General features: G+C 40.2%; 1 long non-coding RNA gene across 11 annotated transcripts in view; it reads left to right on the top strand.

Moving 5' to 3' along the window:
- The first annotated feature begins 1,041 nt into the window (after nt 1–1,041).
- Nucleotides 1,042–27,521, top strand: part of LOC129025288 (uncharacterized) — a 136,369-nt gene continuing 109,889 nt past the window's right edge. For 10 of the 11 annotated variants that reach the window (XR_010125546.1, XR_008497196.2, XR_010125549.1 and 7 more), the window contains exons 1-3: nt 1,042–1,390; nt 6,138–6,281; nt 26,507–26,572. This is a non-coding gene — a long non-coding RNA (uncharacterized LOC129025288). The remainder of the gene's footprint in view (nt 1,391–6,137; nt 6,282–26,506; nt 26,573–27,521) is intronic. The other variant, XR_010125551.1, reaches the window with a different exon arrangement.

Raw genomic sequence — 27,521 nt, 5'->3', positions numbered from 1 at the left:
AGTCACAGGAAACCATTGACAGTCATATAATAACATAGGAACATGCCTGTGTTCCGATCTTAAATTATTTTGACTATGAGACTGTATCAGTCTCCTCTGACTGGAATTTATACATATTTGAGTTTGTGTATCCCTCCAAATGGGCATTGTATAGCACGCAGTCTTGAGAACCATCTAGACACTTACCTTAGGGTTCTAGACAACTGCTTCTCCCTCAACACACAGGCCTAGTGCCCAGGCCAGAAATGGAGTAGGACTCCCGGAAAACCTGGGAAGTGAGTCAGGCAAGAACAACATGTACAGGTGCCTGGATTTGCTCTTCTCCAAGCCCTTAGATGCAACCATTTGCTTTTCCCTCTAGGCCTGGATCCCTGAGGTTTGACCCCTGATACACCAAGACAATTTAGTACCATGAGAAAAAGCTAGGTGAAGAAAAAGCAGAACTGTGAAGACTAGGTAAGTGGAAATTGAGTTCTTGAACTGAAAAGACCCCTGATGAGAGTGTAGGTTTAGGCGCCAGTTTGATTTCAGATGAAAAACCAAAAGCAAAATCACAATAGTGTGAGCAAGTTTCTCAAGTCAGCCATATTTCCTGGTGCCTTAATCTGTTGGTCACATTTTTTTTTCACACCGGAAGGGCGGGAGAAGAGGGCTTGGGGCAGTATCGGATAGAATTCCAGGAGCAACACTGCCATCGTGAGGAAATTTCTGGAAAAAGCCCCATCCCTTAGAGGACTTATATTGGAAAGTTCCATTGTGTTAGAGGCTGAGCAGGCTCGGACCATGAGCTGGATCTTAGTTCCACCTCCTGAGGCCTACCTGAAGCTCTGGACAGAGTGAGGTTCAGGTGTAGGAACTGGCCCATGGGGAGGGAAGACTAAGTCGGCCTCTGGCAGGAAGTCCAGGCCCAGGAAGTTGTAGGGTGGAGTCTTGGTATTCTCCCAGTATGGGCGGGACTGGAGGAAGCCACCAACCAACGAAGTACTGGGCCTGTGGGTATTCATCTCTCTCCCCGCCCCTGAGAGTCTGGGAAAGGCTGACACGTGGTGCCTTCAGGCTCTGGGGCCTAGGACCTTTGTGGTAGCGGAGTCACTGCAGAGAACCAGACAATACCAGGTTGCTTATAAAAGGATGCCACGTGCTTGCTGGGGGTCCCAGGTGCAACCAAATTGCTTGCAGCTAGGAGGACCTTGAAGAGAAATGGAATCAGCCTGCCAAACCAAGAAGGATTAGCACTTTTGCTAGGAGAGCTGACCATGCACAAACAGATGAGAACCAAAACCGAGTGAAGAGGATTGAAGATGAACCCACATTTTAAAAGTTCTTGTCTGCTGGAGGTGGCATTACCTGTGACCTTGCTTCACTTCTCCATACATGGCTGTTATAGCAGGTACATTGTAAAGAAGCATGATTATTTCTAGAAGTGCAAAAACATGTGGCAAGATTTTAAAACCTGTCATTATTCTAAAGAATACTTAATGAGATTTGAAAAGCATTCAAGTTACAAATGAGGAAAACTTGTTTTAGCATTCAAAGTACAAGAGAATTTGAACATTTTTTAAAGTATATATTATTTGTGTAAAGTGAAGATATAAGAATGTATGGCAAGGATATTTTTAAGTGGCTATTTCTTGTTGTAATTGAAGTACCATTTACTTTCTACCTTATAATTTCTTAAAATCTAAATGGTGCCAGCAGTGGGTGTAACTTTTGTAATTTCTTGAAATAGAAAGGTCTTCTAGAGTAAGATATAAAAAAAATTCAAGCACTCAAATATACATTGTTATTCATGTATGCAAATGGTATAAGGTAGTGTTGAAGACTTTGTGCAAAACTATATCCAGTTTGCATTCAATTATCTTTAAAGAGAAGGATAGTCCATGCTCCCAGAGGTTGAATAAAAATAAATAAATAAAGAGAAGTAAATATATATATAATAGGTGCAATCATTTTCTTTTCCCTCTAGGCCTGTAACTAGGTAACTTGGACCTATCTATCTAATGCATATACATATATATGCATTATGCATATCATGCATAATCACGGTCAGTGTTAGAGTGAGTATGCGTTTCAACTTTATAGATTTTACATAAAATTTTAAGATAAAATTTTGGTATAAGTTTTGAAAAATATAAACAAAAGAAACCCTAATGTTCTGAGGCATAAGCACGTAGTGCCTGTTCCAATGTTAGTATATACATATATAGTCAGCATAGTAATGATTAGGTAAGGCAGGTATCAAAATTAAGATACTTGAGTGGTGGCATTATAGGTATTATGTCCTGTGTATAAATTTTTTAAAAATTGAGAACCTAACATTCTTTAATGAATTAGTCAATCAAGAAGCTCATTGCAAATGTTTTATTATCTAAAATCCAGGTCTTGCAAATATTTCATGACAATTTCAGTTACCCAGGAACGAGCAGTGAAAAGTTTGCATCTAAAACATGATGTATATATAAATTTAATTTAAATATGTTTCTTGTAGTGTATTACCGTAAACATAGACCTGTGTGCGTGTTGAAATAATGGGAGTAAATATGCAAAAGGCTATTAGTGTTTAATACAAGATTTTATGACAGTGCTTTTGTTCTTGATCAGCACATGGTTATTTTCTAAATTCTTTACAAGCACCATGTCTTAATTACTTATGAGAAAACACCATAAGACTGATTCCTAAGCTTAAGCAGTGGCACACACATACATAATAAAGTCATAGGAAGCCATTAAAAGTCAAATAATGACGTGCATGGGAACTTGCTTGTGTTTTAATGTTGAATGATGGAACCATAAGACAAAATCATGTTCCTTTCTACTGGAATTTTGTAAGTTTGGAGTGTGTGTGTCACCCCAAGAGGGACATTGTATGGAATTCAGCCTTGAGATCTATCTGGACCCTCCTATTAGGGTTCTGACATGGCTGCCCCCAACTCAATACACAAGACCTAGTGCCCAGGTCAGAAAATGGAGGACTCCCAGGGAACCTGGCAGTGAAACAAGTCACATGGCCTGGTGCCTAGATTTGCTCTTCTCTAGGCTGTTATTTCCATTATTTTCTTCACTTTCTTAGCCCTAGATCCCTAAGAATTTCCCACTGAAGCAGATAACTTGGGAAATTGTTGGGGATCAAGGTTGAATGAAGAAGAGCAGACCTACAAAGCTATGGTAGAGTAGAAATGGGATTCTTTAAACAAAGTATGGCTGATGAAACTGGGTGGTATGGGCTTCAGTCTGAGTTCAGAGGGAAACCAGGAGCAAAAGTGAATTCGAATGAGCAGATTTCCCCCAAACAGGGCCAATAGCAAGGCAGTTTGTTTCCTGTCTCCTTTGTCTTGGTGGCTTTTTTCAGATTGAATGGGTGAGAGGAGAAGGGCTTTGGGGGTGGGGTGCCCAGGCAGGGCTAATCAGCTTTTCCAGAGCAATACTGCCATCAAGAGGATGTAGTTTGACAAAACACAAACCCAAAGTTGTTAGAGCTCCCCCAAGTTTTAGCAACTGAGAAATGTTGGGCCTTTTGTGAGGTTGAGTGGACCCTAGCCCTAAGTAGGTCCCCTTCACTTTAAATCTGAAGCCTTCCAGGAGCTCTGGACAAAGGCAGGATCCTGGGGGAGAAGCTGATAAGTGGGGGGTCAGGGGGAGGACTGAGGGGACAGCTGCTAGGCAGGTGGAGTATAGGAAGTATTGGGGCTTAGATATCTACCCAGTGATGGTAGGGCTAAAACAAATGGCTCAGATCCTATTTGGGGGGACTTCTGGCCACATATCCTCTGGCCGTGTCCCTTGAACAATGAGGTAGGGGGTTGGCACAAGGTGTCACCAATGTTAGGGTGCAGATGAAACATCTCATTCCAGATGATATCTAACAGCAGCCAGCGTGCTTTCTGAGGGTCTCAAGGATACCTAAAAGTCTGGTGCCCCCATTGCCTAGAGCAAGGAAGACCTGAGGAGAAGGCAGTGTGTGTCACTTGGCCAAGCCAATAAATCCTTGAAGATCAATAGGAGTGCAGATATACACAACCAGAAGACCTGAAAGTATTTTCTGAAGCCAGGAGGTAACGCTACCGTGGCTTTGCAGCACTTTCTCTAGGGCCCAGTGTGAAGGCCTACCTATTTAGAGAAACCTACTTTTAGCTCTATTAAGGGAACAGAAATGAGTTCTTTAGCTGTTGGCCTTCCCCTAAGGAAGATGAGGCCATTGAGACTTGGGACCTAACTGTTCATTCAGATTAGCAAGTATTGTTCTCTGTGCCTGCTTCTTAGCCTTTTTCTAATGAAGATTCCTTGTAAGGCCTCTAAAAGCTGAGCACATCAGGACCCTCAGGACACTTGCCCATAGCATAGCAAGAAAAGGCAAAAATTTCATAAGATTGACTGCATGTGAGAGTTTTCTCATGTATCAATGATGGATTCAGTGGCTGACAACTTACAGAAGAGAAAGGAATGTTATTCTCATGCACTGCTGTAATATATGGTCACCACCTGAATTCTACTTGCCCAGGGTGGAGCTATAACATCTACTAGGAAGTTTTTAGCAACTACTACAAAGACCATAGGGTCCCTGGGGAAATTGACTCTCCTGCTATTCATGCCTTGGTCTAGCTGTCCTTGAGGATGTTATAGGTTGGCATTGAGCCAAGAAGGGTTTGAAAACATTTGAGAAAGCATGTCTCAATGGTCTCAAATACCTTATGAAAGTGTAAGGTGACCTCTGACCTTTTCAGCCTACTTCAGCTAAGCAGGTGACTGAGAGAAACCCTGCATCAGATGAGTTAGGCTGCCTGCTGTTGAGTCATAGTTTGACTTGACCATATGCTAGACTAGGAAAGCCAGATGTGTGGAGACAGTGCACCATATCTGAACTTAGAATTGTGAGTGACAGAGAGGTAGCCCCAGCCCTGGAATTCCTCAGGGTCAGGAATTTTGTATTCCCACACATTTTGGTTTACATTAAGACTATCTGGTCAGAGAGTGGATAGAGGCCTAAAGCAGCAGCACCTTGCTGAGTCCCAGGAATTCAAACATGACACCGTGACCAGTAATGGGAGATTATAACTATTGCCAACTCTCAATACCACTCAATCATTGACACTCAGCTCAGATCAAAAGCTGTTTCAAAATGTAGTTAAAAAGAAAAGCACTCAGCAGGAAAGATGGCAAAGGAATAAGGCACCTCTATTATCACAGTCTCAAATTCACCAGTACTGAAGTAAATTGCAGTACACTGTATTCTTCCATAATGCCCTTAAATCTTCATCATAACCCCGAGCAAGCCTTTGAAAAGGAATCCATTGATGTCAGTGTTTGTGTAATGATTTGTAGAATTGGACAAGCTCCTACCAGGTGAGAAGCACTGTTAATTGGTACACCTATTTGAAGGTCAATGGGCCAAATCATTTAACCTTTCACATGGGCATACCCTTTGTCCAGAGACTACCTCTTGAAAGTGAGCACACAGCCAAACTCCCACAGGAAAGTAGAAAGGAGAGGACAAAGAGGATGGCTGAGATTTCTTTTGCAAGGATGGCGGTGGGGAGGGGGCAAAACATCCATTGTCCAAGTTCAACTACAGTAAGTTCAGCTATAGTAGGTAGTCTTTTTAAGCCTTTGGAAAGATTGAAATCCATTCGCCAAGTCCTCAATAGGGGAGATGACCACACCTCTGATTTAGGGAAGAAAATGCAAAATGTTGTAACGGGAATCAAACCATTCTGGTTGGCTAATAGCAAGGAAATAGAAATGAAAAATGAAGTCTTTCTTTCTCTCTTAATTACATACATTATTAATTCAAGTTGAACACATAAACCTATTGGTTCAGAAAAGTAAATAGGCAGAAAGGAAGTTATCTGGAAAGTTCCCCAGTCAAGCAACTAACAGTGTGTAATTTTCTACAGTGATGTTTCTAATGACTTGCCTTCACGTTTTAACTTACACTTGTCCAAAGCCTTGAAATGCTGAAAATGAGAAAAGCTTACATTTGCAAGTTTTTTAAAAATCAAGAAACCAGCATCATCTCAATATATAATTAGGAAAAGAACATATTACAAGATGTATTTTTCTTTAAAACATACACACTTCTACACACACGCAAGATTTAAAGGCTCTATTCTGAAATTCTATTTCCAAATTTTACTTAACAGAAAATCCAGCTTTCTGAAGCATATTTAATGACATATGATGAGACTTATGTGATGTGAGACCTGAGAAAACTATGATAGAAAGAAGCAACTCAAGCTGCAAGGATATTCCTCATGTATCATGCAAGGATATTCCTCATGTATCATGTAAGTAAAACGTCACCAAATCCTGACAACCTGTCCACATGTGCCCACACATGTACAATTATATAATAAAAAGAGCAGAATGCAATATAACAAACATCAATGGAATATCTATTAAACTTCTTGAGTATCATTTCTTTACTGCTATATATTTGTTCCACTTACTGATTTTTTTCCAGATGCATATAATTCTTACGGTTTGATCAACAGTAAAAGAATGCTATGAGATTTAACCATAAAAAACTATCTTGTTCCTCAAGAAAAGTTAATGATATTGGAGAGTACTCATTGTCTAGTGTTGAGTTGAGAATTCAGGGCACCAAATTCTATGTGTAGTGGGACCAAAGAGGATGGATTTGAAGAAAAGAAATGGAAGTGTGTGTGTGTGTGTGTGTGTGTGTGTGTGTGTGTGTGTGTGTGTGTGTGTGTGTGTGTGTGCGCGCGCGCCTAGCATTGTGCTGAGGAATGTGGGGAGTATATTGATAAGATATAGATTAAATTTATTAACATCAGTTCTTATTGAACAGTTATATATCATTTTTCTAATGTTTAAACCAATATACTCATCAAGCTGCTAATAGTGGATGCCTCAAAAAAGTGGGATTTGTGATAAAGTGTTTCCATTTGTTCTTCATAGATTGTGTATTCTAAGAGATTTTTCCAGAAGCTGATAAGATATTTGTAATTTGAGAGTCAACCCAGAACAAATATGTGCAGAAGAAATTATTGGTGAAAACTTGATTTGTTGGCTATTTGAGACCTAATATATTTATATATTTAACTGATCACAGAAAACAGGTATATTCAGGACACCCACATTTTAAAAATCCTTATCTGCTTCAGTGGGCATTACTTGTGGCTTCACTGCACTTCTTTGTACAAGGCTAATGTGTCTGGTTATTTTGTAAACAGGTATGCTTAATTTTAGGAAATGCAAAAATATGAGAAGCAACCTTAAAAATATTGCATATTCCAAGGAGTAGTTAATGATGTTTCCAAAGGCCTCAAACTGTCCTAAGTGAGAAAAGCATGTCTGACATACAAGGTAACTGGGATTTTAGGTGAAAAAATATACATTATATATGGATAGGGAAGATAAGAGAATGTATGGCAAAGACATTTTAAAAGTTATTTCTTCTAGTTTTCATTGAGATACCATTTATTTTTGGCTTTGTAATTTCTTAAAATACGAGCAGATTTCCAACAGCAGATGTTACCTTTATAATTCCTTCAAAGAGAAACCTCCTTGTAGAATAAAGTATAAAGAAATTTCCAGCTAGGGAAAATAGATGTTGATATATGGAAACATGCAATTTATGTAAGTTGGTGCAGAAGACTTTGTATAAAACTATGCCCAGTATAAGTCAAGTTATAATTAAGGTGAAATAAATGTGCATATATATGTATAGCAATATTATATATTATATATGCCATATTTAAACTGTATAATAAATGGAGCAATAAGAAACATTTTTGTTTGTTTGTTTGTTTTTTGAGACGAAGTCTCGTTCTGTAGCCCAGGCTGGAGTGCAGTGGTGTGATCTCAGCTCACCGCAACTTCCACCTCCCGGGTTCAAGCGGTTCTCCTGCCTCAGCCTCCAGAGTAGCTGGGATTACAGGCGCACGCCACTGCACCCAGCTAATTTTTCATATTTTTAGTAGAGACGGGATTTCACCATGTTGGGCAGGCTGGTCTTGAACTCCCGACCTCAGGTAATCCGCCCGCCTCGGCCTCCCAAAGTGCTAGGATTACAGGCGTGAGCCACTGCGCCCAGCCAAGAAACATTTTTTTCCAGTGTTTTGATTACTAAACATGAAGACAAAAATTTTATATAATGTGGCCAAACTGAGAATCAGGAGTGGCAATCTCCTAGGCAAACCATCATGTACAAACAACCAATTTTAATATAAATTCATTGTCACATATGAACATAAATATAAAACTCTGTGTGTATTGAAAGGAGTAAGAGGACATGATCCAAAAAGTTATCAGTGGTCTTAATCAGTTTTATGATAGCGCTTTACTCTTTATCAGTGCATGGTTATTTCTGAATCCTTGGCAAACATCATGTCTTAATTACTAATGAGGAAGTGGTTTTAAGGCTTATCTCTAAGAGATAAATGGTAAATACGGATACAAAGATAAATACACACACACACACACACACACACACACACGTCCCTACATACCCAATAAAGTGGTGGGAAGCAATTGGAGACCACTTAATGGCATCGAAAAGTGTCTTCAAATGGTAAATGAAATCACAAGACAAAACTCTTGGAATGAGAGTTATTTGGGCGCTTCTCTTAAGACTCCAGCCAAATGGCTGCCAACAAGTCAACACATAAGACTTAGATCTCTATCCTGAAAATATAGAATTCCTTGGGAGCCTTACAGATGGATGAGCCAAGCAAGGACATGTGGTTTGGTACTTAGAGATAACCTCCCGGCCTTGAGTTTGTAGCATTTTCTTTTTCTGCTTAGGCCTGGATTCTTGAGTCTTGAATCCAGAAGCAGACAATGTGATAACTTGGGAAAATACTGGAGATGTAATGCTGAGTGAGCGAGAACACAACTGTGAAGGCTAAAACTATTGGAAATGCAGTTCTTAAAAAGAGAAGGCCTCAGTTTCGTTTCAAATGGAAACCAAAAGCAAAAGTGCAGCAGCGTGATAAGATTGTCCCAAACTGGGCAAAAGTAAGACTGCCATGTTTCCTGGCGCCTTTTTCTTGCTGGTGTTTTTTTGGACAGAAAGGGCGGGAGAAGGACTAGGGAGCAGTACTTGTTGGCATATCTGGAGCACGACTGCCATCGTGAGGAAATAGTTTTAAAATACCCTACGCCATTACAGCGTCCGTCCCGTGAGGTCTTTCGGTTTAGAAACGTCCGTTCAGCGGAGAGATTGAACAGGCCCTGACCCGAAATTGGGCTTCCCTGACTTCTCTAAGTTATTCCGGGAGCTCTGGGCAAAGACTTGATGCTAACATGACAAAGGTGATATCCAAGTGTAAAAGCCTGTTGTTGGCGAGGCCGGACAGAGCCAACAGCTGCCAGAAGTCCGGGCACAGGAAGTTGCTGGGTGGGGCTTCCGTTGAGGAAAACTTTCAGGGCCCAGTGCAGGGCTTGTGCCCATTGTCTCCTGTTCCTGCCGCTGTCCCTCAGAAGATGGTTCAGGCCAATTCACCTTGTTCTGGAGCCATAGAACCTGCGCACCTTGTGATAGCAGCATCACAACTCATAAAATAGGCTAATTTGAGGAGATACCTTATAACAGCATTTGTGCTTGCTGGGGGATCTCATACACAGCAAAGTCTGGACCCCATTGCCTTAGAGCAAGGAGGGAAATGAAGAAGCATTGGGAGCCATCCTGCCGAGCCAAAAAAGGCCAAATCTCCTGCTTAGAGAGCAGAGGCATACACTAAGAGGCCAAAAAATGTTATGCCTATAGCCAAGGCCTGTCCCCTAATAGAGCTTTGCCGTCATCTCAGGTCTCCTGGTGGGGTTGGTGGGGAAGAAGGGAGGAGTGCTCATCTCTTTATTTGTTCTCCCAGAGGATGCTGAACTCCTTGAAGTCTAGTGATTCTCCTCATACATAACAATTGTTCTTCTCTGTTACTTCTTCATAAAAAGCTCCAGATGAGGATAACTGGTAAGCCTGACAACCCATACTTCTTGCTCCCAAGTTGGTGGAGAATATTACTTGGGATTCATTGCATAATGGAGAAACATTCTGGCGCCCTCTTCTACTTTCCTCACTCAGGATTTGACCTCACAGAGTAGTTGAAGATGATTTTTTGTATGTGTGTTTGCGCGTAAGTGTCCTGTGACTAAAAAATTTAAAACTTTCTGTTTCTGTCGTATTTAAACCAATGGCAAAATTGGTAAAGGAATTAAACAGGCAATTTACAAAAGAAGAACTCCAGCTGTTTATTAAATAAATGAAAAGATACTCAATTTTACTAGTGTTTACGACGCTCCAATTATCTACACACATTGTGTGTATGTATATATTGTGTTAGTTTATAAATATATGTACCAATATTTGCACATATTCCTATATCTATGCATACATACCTGTTATATATTTATATGTACTATATATATACGCATGCACATTGTTATATACAATTTTACAAATATAGAGGTATATATATATATAAAGACATGTATGTGTAAATGTGTGTGTGTGCACAATTAAAATAATTCTATTCACTTAAATATTATATTCAATTACATATTAATTATTTCAGTTAAATATTCATTATAACTGATATTATAGTAAATAAATATAACTGAATTATATTAAGTTAAATATTAAATAATTCTATTCAGTTAAATGATTCTATTCAATTAAATATCCTGTTTAATATTCTTTTATCCCCAAGGCTTAGAACAGTGCCTGTAACGTGGCAGCAACTAGATAAATATTGGTTAAAGGAATGTATGATTTCCTCTACATATTGAGAGATCTGAGATGATAAACACCAAAGTGCAAATAGTAGTTACTGTACTACCATATACTGTTTATGAATGGGTGCTCATGCCTCTTTTTTAAAAAACATTTTTCACATGGAAGGATGTTTTATAAAAGATAAGAAACATCTATTGTTTTAATATATTTAAAAATACAATTCCAGATTATTAAGTATCATCAATAGTAAGAGGCCTTTTTTTTTTTATTTTTTTTTTTTTTGAGACAGAGTCTTGCTCTCTCGCCCAGGCTGGAGTGCAGTGGTGTGATCTTGGCCCACTGCAACCTCCGCCTCCCAGGTTCAAGCAATCCTCCCACCTCAACTTCCCAAGTAGCTGGGATTACAGACATATGCCACCATGCCTGGCTTATTTTATTTTATTTTATTTTATTTTATTTTATTTTATTTTTTGAGATGGAGTCTCGCTCTGTCGCCAGGCTGGAGTGCAGTGGTGCAATCTCGGCTCACTGCAACCTCCACCTCCCAGGGGTTCAAGCGATTCTGCTGCCTCAGCCTCCAGAGTAGCTGGGACTACAGGCGCGTGCCACCACACCCAGCTAATTTTTGTGTTTTTAGGAGAGACAGGGTTTCACCATGTTGGCCAGGCTGGTTTCGAACTCCTGGCCTCAAGTGATCCACCCTCCTTGGCCTCCCAAAGTGCTGGGGCACCAGGCGTAGGGGAAACTGGACACATTGGAGGAGGTCAGAAAATTTTGAGATAAATTTTTCGAGGAAAATTAAATTCATCAAAATCCGTAATATGAATGAGACTCTTGAGAGATATTTTAGTCAACTTGTATATGTGTGTGTTTGAATGAACTATGAGTACACAGACCATCAAATGAAATGACTAGTAAATTATTCTAGGGGACAGAGACTAGAGGAAAGATGTCCAGAAAAAGAAAAGCAAACACAATTTAGTACATGGATCATCTCAAGATATTTACATTGTCGTAGTATTGTATGCATTAAACATTGACACAAGCAATTATAGCTACATTGGGAGGATGGGAAGAAAGGAAGGATGTAAGTGAAGTAGTAATATTGATATTAGTGAAGTGTAGTGAGGGCAAAGAAAGTGAAATGTTCTTCTAGGAGGAAGAGTATATATTATGAATGTATGGGTTAGTTTATAAATTGGTAATATGGGCATTCTATTTAGGGATACGTAAGCAAGTAAAAACTTACTAGCTAAGAGTGTTAAAAGTGTTTCAATCAGCCGGGCGCGGTGGCTCACGCCTGTAATCCCAGCACTTTGGGAGGCCAAGGCAGGCAGATCAAGAGGTCAGAAGATCAAGACCATCCTGGCTAACACGGTGAAACCCCGTCTCTACTAAAAATACAAAAAATTAGCCGGGTGTGGTGGTGGGTGCCTGTAGTCCCAGCTACTCAGGAGGCTGAGGCAGAAGAATGGCGTGAATCCGGGAGGCGGAGCTTGCAGTGAGCCGAGATCGCACCACTGCACTCCAGCCTGGGTGACAGAGTGAGACTCCGTCTCAAAAAAAAAAGTGTTTCAATCTCGGAGGAATGTCAGAGATGGCATAATGTTGTTTGAAAAGTATTGTACAAATAACTAATGTTGAAAAATGTGTTCACGTATAATTTTGACTTAAAATCTTTAAAAACTGTGTCTATCTATCTCTGTATCCATCCATCCATCCTTGTGGTATATAGGCAGAATTCTAAGATGATTCCATCTCCCTGTATAATTCCTTAAGTATGAGTGGGACCTGTGAATATGATAGATTATCACTTCTCTGATTCCTTTATATTATATGGCAAAAATGATAGGGTCTCAAAAGGGAGATTACCCTGGGGGGGGGCCTGATCTAATCAGGACAGGAAAAGAGGGCCTGGTGGTCTGAGATCTTCTCTTTTGCTAGCCTCAAAGAAGTAAGCAATTATGAGTTCTATAGCTGCAACAAAATGAATTCTGCCAACAACCACATGAGCTTCCAAGAGGATCTTGAGCCTCAGATGAGTCCCCAGCCCTAACCGACACCTTGATTGCAGCCTTGAGCTGAGGACCTACCTGAGCTATGCCCAGACCCCTGACTCACAGAAACTGAGATAAAAAATGTATGTTGTTTTAAGCTATTAAGTTTGAAGTAATTTGTTACATAGCAAGAGATAATGAATACAATGCTTACACACAGGGAAGAAAAAAAAAAGAAAACCTAGTAGTATGGACTGAAAGTTTGTGTCACCTTGAAATTCATATGTGAAAGCCTTAACCCACTGTGCGATGGTATTTGGAAATGAGACTTTTGGGAAGTAGTTAGGTTTAGATGAGGTCATAAGGGTGGAGCCTGCATTATGATTAGTGCACCTATAAGGAGATGAAGGGACAGAGGTTTCTCACTTTGCCTTGTGAGTACAACAGGAAGGTGTCCATCTGCACACCTGGAAGAGGACCCTAGCTAGGAACTGAATTGGCTGCCACCATCATCTTGGGCTTCCCAGTCTCCAGAACTGTGAGAAATACATATATTTTGTTTAAAAATCTATGATGTTTTTATGGCAGCCCTCCTTGACTAAAACATCTAGAATAAAGTACGGAGAAATATTAAAACTGATTTCCTCTAAGAAAATAATGTAGGAGATTCAGTTTACAAACTTTAAAGAACATATATTGACTTGTTTTGTTAAGGAAAATAAAATAGTAAAATGCAAACCTGTGAATTCAGTGTAATGACATAAGTGAAAAAGGAGTGTGTGTGTGTGTGTGTGTGTGTTTGGACTTCCGCATTTAGCATTGTAAGAAGTGTATTGATAATTACAAAGACAAATTGGTCACATGACAGATGTACTGAATAACTATATGTTTTTAAGTGTATGAAAAAATAGATACACCAAAGTGCAAAGAAAAGTTACATCTGAAAACTGGTTTTAGATAAGAACTCACCTTTTTGTTTAATACATTTCTTCATTAAGAGTTTCCTAAGAACAGGCTAGGCCCAGTGGTTCATGCCTGTAAATCCAGCACTTTGGGAGGCTGAGGTGGGAGGATCACTTGAGCTCAGGAGTTCAAGACCAGCCTGGCCAACATGGTAAAACCCCATCTCTACTAAAATCACAAAAATTAGTCAGGCGTGGTGGCGGGTTCCTGTAGTCACAGCTACTTGGGAGGCTGAAGCATGAGAACTGCTTGAACCCAGGAAGTGGAGGTTGCAGTGAGCCGAGATTGCACCACTGCACTGCAGCCTGGGAGACAGAGTGAAAGACTCCGTCTCAAACATAAATAAATAAATATAAAGGTACATTTGGTATGTCACATAAGACATGTCAAACCAATGAGAGCTATATAGGCTATAAGAAAATAATCTCAGGAATTTGGCCAAATAACAGCCTTCCACCAAACAAAAAGATTAGTGTCTCCTACAAAATGGAGGGAGATTCCCTGGTAACCTAGAAAGCTGTGTCAAGGACCATGATGCTAGGTGACTAGAGATGACCTTTTCCAGGCCTGGAACTTACGGCATTTTCTTCTCCCATTTCATCCTGGAATCCTGAGTCTTGTTCAACTTTAAGAAGTCAACTTAATAAATTGAGAAAATGCTGAAGAACTAATGTTGAGTGAAGAAGAGCTGAACTGTGAAGCCAAAGATCTGGTGGAAATTTAATGCTGGAAAAGGGAAGATGCCTGACTAGGGTGGGGTGGTTCAGGACTCATTTTGATTTAAGATGGAAATAGAAAGCAAAAGCACAGTGGTGTGAACAAGTTTCCTCAAACTGGGCAAGAATTGAAACAGTTTTGTTTCCTTGTGCCTTTGTCTTTTGTTGGCGTTTTTTCATACTGGATGGGCGGGAGAAGAGGCCCTGGGGACAGGGCTGGTTGACATTTCTGGAGCACTACTGCCATCGTGAGGAAGTCAGTTGATGAAAATCCAAGCCATGAACAATTCCTCCCAAAAAACCAGGATGTCGAGGAAGGTTGCATCTGTGGGGAAGTTGGGAAGCCTTCTGGCCTCAAGTGTGATGTCCTTGCCTTCATCTCTCAGACCTTCTAGGATCTGTGGACAAAGGTGTGATATAGTTGTAGAAGTGACCAGAACTGACCAGGGAGCAGGCAGGAAGTTCATGCACAGGAAGTCCTAGCGGTGGAGCTTTTGTGTCCTCCCAATACAGGAAGAACTAGAGGAAGCAGTTTACTGCTAAGTGCAGGGCTTCTGATCATTTGCCTCCTGCCCCTGCTCCTTGTTGTAGAGGCAGACAGTCTAGGACACAGTCCTCTAGCACACTGGGGCCTGGGATATGAGCCCCATTTGGCAGTACTGTCGGAGCTCGGAGTACAGGGGGGAAATTCCCACTATTTATTGTAGAGCATATATTGAAGAATGCATTCAGAGCTGAGAGGCAATAGATAATTGACAAGAAGGGTCAATAACTCTCAGGAGTGTCTTGAAGACATGTGATAAAGCAACCCTTAATGATCCCAGATGTCTTGTGAAGGTGAGAGGTCATTGCTGATCTCCTGATCTCAGTTAAAACAGACCGAAAGAGAAGGCCTGAACTAGATGGGTTAGCGTTCCTGCCTTGGAGCTGCATTTTGACTAGCTCGTATGTTTGAAGTAGGGTAGACAAATGTGTGGAGACAGAACTGTGGATGGCACTAGCAGTGGCCTCAGCTCAGGAATTCCTCAGGCTCAAGAATGTTGTGCTCACCTCACCTGGCTATGCTTAATAGAGGCTAACAGGCCTGATTGCAGATGGAAACAATTTCATTGTTTCAGGCATAATAAAAATAACAGCAAAAACAGGAAACCACAAGCAATTATTTGTCAGTGTTTACTGCCCTTCAACCATTGACATCCATTACAGATCATTAGCTATTCCAAGATGAAAAGTTAAAGAGAAACAATTCAGCCAGGAAAGAGAAAAGGAACCAGGCACAAACTTCGCAGAAGAAAAAGGCCACGGAACTACAAAGTCCATTGGCAGAGGTTCTCAAATTCACCAATACTCAAGTAAATTACAGTGTGACAAAGTCTCAACCATTCCCCACCTCTTCAAAATATCCCTGAGTAAGCTACTGAACATGAAACCACTGATAACACCTAGTTTGTGTGAACATTTGTAGAATTGGACAAGTTCCCGTGAGGTGGGAAGCATTGTCAATTGGTTTAACTATTTGGTGGGCAGTATGTGTGCATCACTTAACCTTTCACATGAGCACACTCTTTGTCCAGAGTCAAGGTCACATTCCCATAGGAGACAGGAGTGTAGAGATGAGTAGGTTCATTCAGCTTTCCTCTGCAACGTCAGAGAGTGGGAAGGAGCAAAGGGTCTATTCTCTAGTAGATTGACTCCACATGTTTCAGCTATACCAGGTAGTCCTCTTAAGTCCTTGAAAAGACTGAATTCCATTCTCAGTGTCCACATCAGTAAAGATATTCCACCTCTTTGATTAGGGGTTAAAGCAAATTATTGACTCTTTGGGATCAAACCATCCTAGTTTACTAATACAAGAAAACAGGCCAGGTGCGGTGGCTCACACCTGTAATCCCAGCACTTTGGGAGGCCAAGGCAGGCAGATCACGAGTTCAGGAGACTGAGACCATCCTGGCTAACATGGTGAAACCCCGTCTCTACTAAAAATACAAAAAATTAGCTGTGCATGGTGGCGGGTGCCTGTAGTCCCAGCTACTCGGGAGGCTGAGGCAGAAGAATGGCGTGAACCCGGGAGGTGGAGCTTGCAGTGAGTCGAGATCCCGCCACTGCACTCCAGCCTGGGCGACAGAGCAAGACTCTGTCTCAAAAAAAAAAAAGAGAAAACAAAGGAAAAAATAAAGTCTATCTCTCTCTACTTATTCCATGTATGACTACTGTAAGTTGAGTGCATATATATGAATTCTAAAGAATGAATTCGCAGTCTTCTAACGAAGCTACTCGTTGTGTCTACCTTCCTGGAGTAATTATTTTAAGGCCATGCCCTCAAGTATTAACGTTATACGTGTCTCCATGTTTGAAATAGTAACAAGCAAGGTTTACATTGGAAATCAAGAAACAAAGGTATACCCTTCAGGTTTTAAAATAGCCTTCAGTGTAAGAATCAGTTTCTCTGAAAATTATACATTGCTCTGTTTACATATGGAAATTTTAAAAATCACTTTTTATGGTGAAGAAAACAAAAATCTTTGGGCAAATTTATAAGTAACACAAAATCCAATCATCCGAAGGATATTTAATGACCCATGCGGTGGCCTTATAATAAAAGGGAAAAGGAAAAGGAAAAATTTCAAAACCCAAGGAGATCTGCAAACTATGGGGAAGCCTAAAGTCGTACCAACAAACCCATGAGTGCTCACACATACATGTACTCATGCAAATATTCAAATAGAATAGATTTAGAAGAGAGCAGAAGAAAGAAGATCAAAATACTCATGCTTGTTTTCATGGACTACTCAGCATTTTCTCGAAAGGATCATGTACAGAGATCATCTCTGGTACGAAAGAGTGGCACTAAAGAGGCAAGTTTTCTGGGGGTCCTGATGTACTCAACTCCCTGAAGGATATCTTGTCAGGCCTACAAGGAAGCTTCATCAGAAAAAGGCTAAGGAGCAGGCACACAGAACAATACTTGCTAATCTTAATGAACAGTTAGATCCTGAGCCTTAAAGGCCTCATCTTCCTTAGAAGAAAGCTAAAGAACCCATTTCTGTCCCATTAAGAGAGCTGAAATGAGAGCAGATCTCTCCACGTGGGTATGCCTTCACACTGGACCCTAGAAAAAATGCTGCAAAGCCACTATAGCTGTTAACTCCTGGGCTCAGAGAATACCTCCAGGCCTTCTGGTTGTGTATATCTGCACTCTTATTGATGTTCTGGAATTTATTGACTTGGCACAGTGACACATGCTCCTTTTCCTCAGATCCCTCTTGCTCTAGGCAACAGAGGCACCAGACTTTTGGTGTCCCTGAGACCTCCAGCTGCTGTTAGATGCCACTTCGAATGAGATTCATTTTCCCTCCTCACATTCTAACGTTGCTAACATTGGGGCCCATACCCCAAAGTACAGGGATATCTTGTGCCAGCCCAACTGTCTCATGGTCTAAGGGGCAGGGTCAGGAGACCAATGCCCAGAAGCTGTGTGTAGACTGTAATTTTTCTATAGTCCTGCCCACAGTGAGAGGAAACCAAAGCCCTGCATCAGTCCTGGTACCTTACTCAGCAGCTTCTTCACTGAGATTTTGCCTTTGTCCAGACTGAACTCCTGGAAAGCCTAAGAGTTGAAGTTGAGAAGGCCCATCCTGGGGTCAGGCCCTGTTGAACCTTTGAATTTGCTAAATCTTTCTTAACTGCTAGATAGGAGGGAAGTTCAAACCCAAAGCTTTTGCTTTTGTCAAACTACTTCCGCGCGATGGCAGTATGGGCCCAGAAAAGCCAAATAACCCTGCCTCGGCCCTCTTCTCCCTCCCATTCCATCTGAAAAAAACCACCACTAAAAGGCAAGGCCACCAGGAAATATGGCTACCTTGTGTCTTGCCCAGTTTGAAGAAACTTGCTCACACCGCTGAGCTTTTGCTTTTGGTTTCCATATACAATCAAACTGAAGCCTAAAACCACCCACTCTCATTAGGCATCTTTTCAGTAATTCAGTTTCCTCTACCACAACTACATAGATCTCCTCATCAGTCACCATTAGATATGTAGGATTTTCCCCATTTTCAAGTTTTCTGATACAAGGTTCAAGTCCCAAGGAGTCCATACATGAGGAAAAGATACTGCTGGAACTCCAAAGCTTGTATGAGGCTTGGCTATCTGTCTCCATCAGACGTTGTAGTCTTTGACCTGGCTCATTTCCCAGGCTCTTATGGCGTACTCCATTTTCTGGCTCACATATTTTAGAAAGTAACCAAAATGGCATCCTTCTTTTTAAATGTCTTTCCAGATGGAGAACTCACTAATAAATATTTCAGTTGCTCAAACTTGATGTTCAAAATAAATACTCATATTTAGCTATTATCATTTAAAGACGTTAGAGTTAAGCTGTTCCATAGGTTTTGAACTAATATGTTAAAACATTATCAACTTTATCGTATGACATTTTCTTACACTTTTATATTTTTATGCCTCATATATATTCATGTTTTAATTTTCACATAGACGATGCTTTGAATGAATAAACAAACAACACATTTTAAATAATTAATTGGGCAGTTAGGTAGAGAATGTACATTGTGTATCCTCCTTAGATAATTGTATAATTTATTGTCCAAGTTGGACAACTGTGTGAACTGTGACTTCCTAAGGCAAACTGAAAGGAATGTTTACCCTATTTATCATTCCACAGTCTTGAGACAAACACTGATCACATCTTTATACTTTATTTACGTAAATATATTGATAATTTTTTTTTTTTGAGATGGAGTTTCGCTCTTGTTGCCCAGGCTGGAGTGCAATGGCACAATCTCAGCTCACCGCAACCTCTGCCTCCCGGGTTCAAGCGATTCTCCTGCCTCAGCCTCCCAAGTAGCTGGGATTACAGGCATGTGCCACCACGCCCGGCTAATTTTGTATTTTTTTTTAGTAGAGATGGGGTTTCTCCATGTTGGTCAGGCTGGTCTCAAACTCCCAACCTCAGGTGATCCGCCCGTCTCGGCCTCCCAAAGTGCTGGGATTACAGGCATGAGCCAACGTGCCCGGCCTTTTTTTTCTATTTTTGAGACAGAGCCTTGCTCTGCCACCCAAGCTAGAGAGCAGTGATGCAATCTCGGCTCACTGCAACCTCTTGCTTCCTGGGTTCAAGCGATTCTCCTGCCTCAGCCTCCCAAGTAGCTCGGATTACAGGCGTGCGCCACCGTGACCAGCTAATTTTTATATTTTTAGTAGAGACGGAGTTTCGCCATGCTGGCCAGGCTGATCTCGAACTCCTGACCTCAGGTGATTGGCCCACCTTGGCCTCCCAAAGTGCTGGGAGTACAGGTGTGAGCCAGTGCGCCTGGCCGATAAATTTTAATTTATATATACACATACATGTTTACAAAAATTGGGCATTGTCCTGCATATTTTTTCTTTTATACTTTTTCTCTTGGTTATATTATGAGCATTTTGACAGTTGTACTTTAGTTATCCAAAAGTATAATTTAAAAATATGAAAATAGCTATTTATTTATAAGAAATAGAAATATTTCTACTTATATAAATATTTATAAGAAATAGAAATATTTCTACTTATATAAATATTTATAAGTAGAAATATTTAAAATTAAAAGAAATAGACTCTTTCAATACAGAATATTTAGAAAACATGGAATTCAGATAAGTGAACACAAAATGACCTATCGTATTACTATAATCTGTATGTATTTTTTCTTTAAACACCAATTGCATAATAGAGTATGTTGGATTTTTTCCTTGATATTTCTATTTTCTCCTCTTTAATCCACTCTTCATTTTTCTCTACTTCTCTGTGTATCAAATGGCTAATCTGTATGGACTATGTAATCTGGCTGTCTTGCTCTATGGGTCCTGGTTATGTTCTCCTATAAAGGATTCTGGCAGGATTTCAGGAGTAGGTTAGGTATTTATTTAATCAGATCTACGGGTTTGACTCCATCCCTTAGCCAAATATCACTATCTTAACAGTATCCAGGAGGAGTAATTGAAATATTTGGCAAACAGCCTTAACAAATACCTATATACTCATAAATATAGTTAAACAACGTCAGCATTTTTAAAAATTAAAACATTAGAACCTGAATGTGACTGTATATTTCTACATTCCCAACTCTAATTTATCTTTTTTTCTGAGCCAAAGGGGTCCTTGGGCCTATACGTAGCTAGGGATAAGTGGGGCCTTTATGGGAATTTCTCCCTTGAGCTTGCTCGCCAGGCTGGAGTGCAGTGGCGCTATCTCGGCTCACTGCAACCTCTGCCTCCTGGGTTCAAGCAATTCTTCTGCCTCAGCCTCCTGAGTAGCTGGGACTACAGGCACATGCCACCAAGCCCAGCTAATTTTTGTATTTGTTTTAGTAGAGAAGGGGTTTCACCACATTGGCCAGGATGGTCTTGATCTCTTGACCTCGTGATCCTCCCGCCTCAGCCTCCCAAAGTGCTGGAATTGCAGGCGGGAGCCACCACACCCGGCCAGAACTTTTAAAGCTTGCAATGAAAAGGAACAGATTGTGGAAAGGGCTTGGCCTGATAAACAGGTGGACTAATAATTGGAAGGTCAACTGAGTCGGACTTATTTTTGCCAGTTGTTCCCCTATGCCAAGAATACAAGATAGAACTGAATTTGTTACCTGAGTCCTCCCTGGACCTGAGACTTGGAGAATGCAAGAAAACCAATAAAAGTTGGGAGGCTTCCTCAAAGTGCCTTGGAAGTGAGCTGACAGTTTGCCTAATCTAGATCTTAAGAATGTGAATTCTGAAGCCTGACTAATCCGATTTTAAAATTTGTTTCTAACTATTCTTCTGTGACTTTGCATAAGGTATTTAAACTTTCTTTGCAGCTGGGCACGATGGCTCATGCCTGTAATCCCAGCGCTTTGGGAGGCTGAGGCGGGCGGATCACAAAGTCAGGAGTTCAAGACTAGCCTGACCAACATGGTGAAACCCCGTCTCTACTAAAAACACAAAAGAAAATTAGCTGGGCATGGTGACAGGTGCCTGTAACCTCAGCTACTTGGGAGGCTAAGGAAGGAGAATCGCTTGAACCCAAGGAGAATTGCTTGAACCCAGGAGGTGGAGGTTGCAGTGAGCAGAGACCACACCACTGCACTCCAGCCTGGGCAACAGAGCAAAACTGCGTCACAAAAAAAACAAAAACAAAAACAAAATACAAAAAAAACTTTCTTTGCTATCTGTCCTCGTTAATTAAGTGGCTAGAATCATACTACTTACATTAGAAGGATGTTGTGAAGAATAAATATATGAATTTGTATTCAGATCCTTAGAATATTCCCTGGTACGTGGTTAAGTCTTTGATATTTGTTAGCTATTGTCCTTGATGGTGGTATTCCAGTAGCTTACAGGAGTGAAGAACAGTTTATACTCTACCACTTGTGGAATTTCAGCTACTTGTTACTTAGTAACTCCAACAAAATAAATTGTAGCCCACTTAAGCGGCATAAGCAGCCTTAGGCCCCTAACAGCCTCTGAACAAGCCAACCTTTCAATCAGCAAATATAGTAGCTAGATGAGAAAAATGACAACTTGAATTTAAAAACAAATATGAAATTATTAAGATTCAGATGCCTCCCAAAAGCCTTTATTTAGGAAAATGCTAAACCATTAGGAAAAGTTTTGAAAGGGAGATCAATTGACATTGAATGAGAGGCTAGAAGGATCAACTGCATAAAATATCTCAAAACAAAGGAAAAAATAAAGCAATGGGAAAAATAAGGAAAAGTTAATAACCTTAAAGATCTAAGGTTTTAACATATTACTAAAAGATGTTACAATAGGGAAAAAACAGAATAAACAAGGCAAAATTTAAGGTAACAAGTAGAAGAAAACTTCCCACAGTTGAAGAAGGCCCAGATTGTAGAGTCTCACTATGGTATAGAATGGAATAAAGATATGCACTAAGCATATGTTGGTAAAATACTAGAATTATTAAAAGGTCACCTTATAATCTTCCCAGGTAAAAATTAAAACTTACAAATGAAATATTGGAATGAGACTGCATTCTGACTTCTCTGTAACACTGGAAAACAAATATCAATGGAATAACATCTATAGACTATTGGGAGAGAGAGAATACAACATAAGCGTTGTGTGTCTCCAGCCAAGAAATTATTCATCAGTCAGGCTGAACAGAAGTTCCTTGTGCATATGGAAACCTTCAGACAATATATCATCCACATATCCTGTATAAGGATAATACTTGAATAAATATCTAGCCATGGCCGGGCGCGGTGGCTCACGCCTATAATCCCAGCACTTTGGGAGGCTGAGGCAGGTGGACCACCTGAGGTCAGGAGTTCGAGAGCAGCCTGGCCAACATGGCGAAACCCCATCTCTACTAAAACTACAAAAATTAGCCTGGCATGGTGGTGGGCGCCTGTAATCCCAGCTACTCGGGAGGCTGACGCAGGAGAATCGCTTGAACCTGGAAGGCAGAGGTGGCAGTGAGCTGAGATCTCGCCAGTGCACTCCAACCCAGGTGACAGAACAACATTCCACCTCAAAAAAAAGAAAAAAAAGAAATCTAGCCAAGTGAATATTCCAGAAAAGAGAACTTAAGTGGATAAAGAAGGAGAAACAGGAATAAAGACCTTACACTCTTTATAAATGAAGAACATAAGCACTCTAAATAGTCATAATTGAGGGACTATACTGCAAAGGAAATAACATGAGTACAGAATAAAAATATTAAAGAATTTTAACAAATATTTTAAGTAGGAAAAATATAAAAGGACGAATTGGAATACATATTTTAATGGACACAACATCTTGGGTTAGTTTTGAGGAAGAATATCAGGTACCTTGAGCTAAGAAATAGTGTGCTTTGGGGGACTTTGTAGTACTTTGTTTCGGGCAACATTAGAAAAATATGTGGCTATTTGTGGACATGGAGAAATGAAGGTAACTATTAATGGAAATTAACAATTGGTAAAAAGATATAATCAACAACTCAAACATCAAAAACAAGAAGTGGAAAAAAAAGTAATAAACATAATGTAGGAAGGCAGGAATAAAGTTAAGTGTTTTCTTCATTACAGTAAACTTGAGTGGACACAATTATCTCCTCAAAAGACAGAAGTCATTATACTGGGCTAAAATACAAAAAGCAAAACAATAACAAAAACAACCCTATACAGTACTTTTAAAAATTAAGTCACTTAAAGCCAAGAATTATAGGAAGTTTTGAAAATTAAGGTTGGGGCAAATAAATATCACACCAAAGGAAAGTAGCAGTACCAATATTAATATCAGGCAAATGCGCTTTTGAAGTGAAAAGCACGAAAACATAAAAAGAAGGACATTTTGCAATGATAAATAGAGTAGCATTGAACCAATAAATCAATTGTCATAGAACTGATACCTTTATGATACTGCATTTTCCTATGTTTGATCATGGTGTCTGCATTTATTTCAATCTTCTTTACTATTACTTAGTAATTTTTTTTTTTTTTTTTTTTGAGACAGGGTTTCACTCTTGTTGCCCAGGCTGGAGTGCAATGCCATGATCTCGGCTCACCGCAATCTCCACCTCCCGGGTTCAAGCGATTCTCCTGCCTCAGCCTCCCAAGTAGATGGGATTACAGGCATGTGCCACCACACCTGGCTAATTTTGTATTTTTAGTAGAGACCGGGTTTCTCCATGGTGGTCAGGCTAGTCTCGAACTCCCGACCTCAGGTGATCTGCCCGCCTAGGCCTCCCAAAGTGCTGGGATTACAGGAATGAGCCACCGTGCCTGGCCTACTTAGCAATTTTACATGATTTTCAAATGAAAAGTCTTACACATCTTTTATTCCTAGTTAATTTATTTTTGTTTGTTTTTTTGAGACGGAGTTTCGTTCTTGTTGCCCCAGTGCAATGGCACGATCTCAGCTCACTGCAACCTCCGCCTCCCGGATTCAAGTGATTCTCTTGCCTCAGCCTCCCAAGTAACTGGGATAACAGATGCCTGCCACCACACCTGGCCAATTTTTTTGTATTTTTAGTAGAGACAGGGTTTCCCCATGTTGACCAGGCTGATCTCGAACTCCTGACCTCAGGTGATCCACTCGCCTCGGCCTCTCAAAGTGCTGGGATTACAGGCGTGAGCCACCGAGCCCGGCCTATCCCTAGTAAATTTATAGTTATTGGTGCTGTTGCACATGGTGTCTTCTTTAAATTTATGTTTTCTAATGCCCTTTGCTATATAGAAATACAGTTTACTTTTATATATTGATCTTATGCCCAGTTTGATGTATTCTCTTATTTTACACATGTATAAAATTATATAATATATATGACATTTTACTTTTCTTCTTTTCTAATCCTGTTTTCATTGCATTTTTCTTTTTTCATTGCCTTCAGGACTCTATTTGGTGGAATTGCTATAATTGAGTAGCCTTCTATTATTCGTGGCTGTGAAAGGAATTCTTTAGCTATTTTCCCATTAAGCATTATGTTAGATGTAGGTTTCTGTAGATAGCTCTACTAGATTGAATGTGAAAACATCCTAGATTCTCCTCCAAGGGTGAATGTGAATTTTCAGTTCCTTTTCCAGGAAAAAGGTGGACTCTTTTTCCCTATTTCTTGAATCTGGGCTGTCTTTGTGACTTGATTTAGTTAATAAAATTCTGAAGTCATGGTGTGTCAGCTCTGAGTCTCACAAGACTTGTGTGCTTCCACTTTCCCTTGCAAACCTGCTACCAGCGTATGAATATGCTCAGGCTGGCCTGTTGCAGGATGGGGAGGAGAGACCAGCAGTCTCTACAGTGAATTTACCCCCAAACATGTAAGAGATAGCATTAGCAGAGCTGCCAACCTGACCCAGTGCTGATGCCAGATGCTTGACAATCCAGGCAAGACCATGATAACAACAACACAGTATATTTGTAGTTTTTTTTGTTTTGTTGTTTTTTGAGACAGAGTCTTTCTCTGTCACCCAGGCTGGAGTGCAGTGGCATGATCTTGGCTCACTGCAATCTGTGCCTCCCGGTTTCAAGCAAATCTCCTGCCTCAGCCTCCCGAGTAGCTGGGACTACAGGGGCATGCCACCACGCCCAGCTAATTTTTGTAATTTTAGTAGCGACAGGGTTTCACCACGTTGGCCAGGCTGTCTCGAAGTCCTGACCTCAGGTGATCCGCCTACCTCAGCCTCCCAAAGTGCTGGGATTACAGGCGTGAGCCACCACACTTGGCCTTACTTGTAGATTTTTGAGCTATGATAAGTGCTTGTTTTTTAAGCCACTGAGTTAAAAAATAGTTTTTCACAGAGCAATGATTAAATGATACAATAAACCAGATTATGGAAGTTCCTTTATATTCATGGCTTCCTAAAAGTTTATATTGTAAGTGCTGTTGAATTTACCAAATATTTTTATTTTTCTGCATCAATTGAGATGACCATATACTTTTCTCCTTTATTTGGAAAAGTGATGTATGACATTTAGTCTTTTTGCAATGTTTTAACTCCCTTTCGGTCATGAGATAAATCCAAGTTGATCATAGTTTATTGTCTTTTACAGAACTATGGATTAAACATGCTCATATCTTTCAATTTTTAAGTCTCCACTTATAATTGAAGTGAGTTTGTATTTTTGTCTTCAGTCACAATCTGTGTTTGATTTAGATACCAATGTTATAAAAGTTGCTCAGAATATGTTGGGGAGTAATTCATCTCTATTTCCCCTCTAAAATATTTCGAATAAGATTGGAATCATCTTTTGCTTAAAAATTCATAAAACCGGACGGGCATGGTGGCTCCTGCCTGTAATCCCAGCACTTTGGGAGGCCCAGGCAGGCGGATCACCTGAAGTCAGGAGTTAGAGACCAGCCTGGCCAACATGGCGAAACCCCATCTCTACTAAAAATACAAAAATTAGCCAGGCATGGTGGCATGCACCTGTAACCCCAGCTACTTGGGAGGCTGAGGCAGGAGAATCACTTGAACCCAGGAGGTGGAGGTTGCAGTGAGCCGGGATCGCAACATTGCACTCCAGCCTGGGCACAAAGAGTGAAACTCCATCTTAAAAAAAAAAAAAAAAAAAAGAATTCATAGAACCAACCTGTAACCATGTGGGATAAGTGCTTGTGTTAAAGGAAAATCCTTAAGTGTGTTTTATTTTTTAATCGTTATACTTCCCTTCAGGTTTTTTCTATCTTCTGCTCTTTGCCACCTGTGAGGTCCCTGAAAATGAAGGCCAATACTACCCAGGTAAGCAAATACCCTAAAGGCCAAAGAGACTGGGTAATCTGGTGTTCCCGTTAATTCTCTCTGTTTATAGAGTTTTAATCTGAGACTTTCTCTTTTGTGAATTCTTTGACACCTTTAAGGATAATTTTGTATTTCGTCCTATATATTTTGTTTCCATTGGAGAGATATGGAGGAGAAATGGTCCAAATATTATAGCCAACCATAAACAAAAACTGAATTATGCCTAAATCTATTTAACAAGTTGAAATATGACTAAGCTGTTCAGTAATATTTGTCATTTATTTCAATGAATATTTTCCTTAACTTTCTGAGAAAACTAACTAATTTCAAATGAGAAGAAATACAATGAAAACAAACAAAAATAAAATGAAATAAAAATTTTAAAATATAAGGCACAAAATTAATGATATGAGAAAGTGCTTGTGTTCCCATGTTAAAAGATGAAATCATGAGACAACCTTTTAGTAACTTCTGATTGGGGTTTATACATATTTATATATGTATACTACTCAAAGTGGGCATTTATGGCATGAAGTGATGAGCGGTATCTAAGCCTTCCTCTTAGGGCTCCAAGCAAACAGGTGCCTCTCATTTTACAGAGTCTAATCCCGTAAATGCAGAAAGACTCCTTGAGGGCATGAATATTGACAAAGGCTATCTCCTTGACCAACTTGTAGATAGGCTCCTCTGAGCCCTCTTTTTGACTGAGCTCATTCTTGAGTCCTGTCTTTGGCTTGCCTAGTCCAGTTTTAATAAGAATCTTAACTCAGTTTGGCAAGAATTCCCCTACCCTTGATGTCTCCTCTCTGTGATGTTCCATGCACTGACCCCCCCTCACTCTGCTCCTTGACTATAAATCTCCAGCTGTCTTTGCTATGCTCAGAATGGAGACTGATCTATTTCTCACCTATTGCAATGTCCCTATTGCAGTAGTCTTGAATAGTCTTCC

Source organism: Pongo pygmaeus, chromosome X, assembly GCF_028885625.2.
Source record: "Pongo pygmaeus isolate AG05252 chromosome X, NHGRI_mPonPyg2-v2.0_pri, whole genome shotgun sequence".
Lineage (NCBI taxonomy): Eukaryota > Metazoa > Chordata > Mammalia > Primates > Hominidae > Pongo > Pongo pygmaeus.
Note: the sequence above shows the minus strand (reverse complement) of the source record. Positions and strands in the feature narration are given on the sequence as shown.